Here is a 2,279-nt window from a genome sequence, read left to right as displayed (position 1 = left end):
AGACTCTCAAGACATATTCCGTGTGCATGACGAACCCCGATTTTAAAATTTTGTTTTTTGTTTAATACAAAAATCAAAAACTGACGAATTTTTATATGAGAAACACAAAAATATTTTTAACTTTTTTAAAATAAACTTTTTTTGAAATCGGCCTTCGTCATGCACACGGGACCAGTTTAATGAGTTTTCACTAAAATTTTGAGCCGATTTGGTCTTGAAACTGCTAACTTCAAATAGTTATATCTCGGCAAATAAACAACCAAATGAGTTCAAATTTATTTTATTGATAGATATTGTATATGCCCTGAAAACAGATTAAAAAAAAAAGTTCAAGCGTGTGCAAAAACCAACCTCTGAAATTTTTGCCGATTTACATGTATGTAACCCCTTAAATGGGTGATGAGTACAATGACCATTTGTACGACCGCAAAGATTTCAATCAAGATTTGAAATTCAATTTTCTTGACAGAATGCGTCCTACTTGACAGCTCGATCTAAGGTCAGAAAATTCTTTTTTTTTCAAAAATTTCAGTCTTATCAACTGAAAACTGTGAGAAATGATTTTTTATCAATATCGTCAGACAATTAGTTTGAAAACTAATGGTTGCAAAAAAAAAGATGGCAGTTTCTTGAATTTCCAAAAAAGTTTCCCTATGACTTATTCTGATTCCATTGTGCAGTCTGAAATTATTTTTAATGTTAAACTCAACACCAAATCAGTGACAAATATTATGAAAAATATTTGACTTTTTGTTCTATTTTCACTTATTTCACGGATTCCGAGAATATGTATTTCTTGTTTTTTTTTTATTTGGCTCATACTTTGTAGGGGCCTTTCCGATGATCAAAGAAGTACATTTGCGACACATGGCTTTTTTCACAAAAAAAAAAACAATTTCCCAAAATTCTCATTTTGATTTTTGGATTTTTTTTTAATATGTTTCAGGGAACAAAAGCACGCAACTTTTGAGCCATAAAAAAAGTGTGGACGAAAATTTGCCGCCAAATTGGAAAAATAGAAATTTCACTCGAAAAAAAATTGGCTTCAGTGTTTAATGAAAAGTCAAGTTTGCAATCGAAAAGTACTTCACAGATTAGGTCTATTCCCGTACTGCAGAATTCTGCAATTCTGCACAAAAACGGCAGCAGAGCGTTCCCGTACTTTTCTGCAACAAAAGTAACTTTTCTCTCAGGCAGAACTTCTGCAGTGAGAGAGGTAGAAGTTGCAGCAAAACCGTTCCCGTACTTTTCTGCAAGCTCTCTCTTCTCTTTCTTGTTGAAAAGTTACTGCAATTTGGTATGATGGATGTTGACTACACGCTTACATAAAATCTGCAAGTTGGGTGAAATTAAGCATTTAATTATAAGTTGTAATAATAAATGATTTTGGGGTAGTTTTTTTATGTATGGTTTTATTGAGACCGATTTTTTTTTTATGTTAACGATTTCAGGCTTAGTTCATTTATGTAAATGATATAGCGATTTTTTCAGTGTTAATATATTGACCTGATAAAAAAATTGGTAACTTAAGCCATAGTATTATAGCACGGCTAGTGCCCCAACAAAAATTGTACTATAAAATCAAATTGATTTTAAAAAACTTTTAAAATAGAAATTTGTTTAGGAATAATTTTTGATCTTCAATTGTTTTCGAATATACCTCGGAATATACTAAATGTGTGTTAAATAACAGGTAAACTTAATTGGCAAATAATTATTTATACCTTTAACGGTGCTACCAATTTGTATTCTTATATGAACCAAAAAAAAAATATTTTGTTGAAATTAAAATTCTTAAATTCTTAAATTCTCAAATTCTTAAATTCTTAAATTCTTAAATTCTTAAACTCTTAAATTCTTAAATTCTTAAATTCTTAAATTCTTAAATTCTTAAATTCTTAAATTCTTAAATTCTTAAATTCTTAAATTCTTAAATTCTTAAATTCTTAAATTCTTAAATTCTTAAATTCTTAAATTCTTAAATTCTTAAATTCTTAAATTCTTAAATTCTTAAATTCTTAAATTCTTAAATTCTTAAATTCTTAAATTCTTAAATTCTTAAATTCTTAAATTCTTAAATTCTTAAATTCTTAAATTCTTAAATTCTTAAATTCTTAAATTCTTAAATTCTTAAATTCTTAAATTCTTAAATTCTTAAATTCTTAAATTCTTAAATTCTTAAATTCTTAAATTCTTAAATTCTTAAATTCTTAAATTCTTAAATTCTTAAATTCTTAAATTCTTAAATTCTTAAATTCCTAAATTCCTAAATTCTTAAA

The sequence above is a fragment of the Culex quinquefasciatus genome, chromosome 2, assembly GCF_015732765.1.
Source record: "Culex quinquefasciatus strain JHB chromosome 2, VPISU_Cqui_1.0_pri_paternal, whole genome shotgun sequence".
Taxonomy (NCBI): domain Eukaryota; kingdom Metazoa; phylum Arthropoda; class Insecta; order Diptera; family Culicidae; genus Culex; species Culex quinquefasciatus.
The sequence above is the reverse complement of the archived record's forward strand: the minus strand, read 5'-3'. Positions refer to the sequence as shown.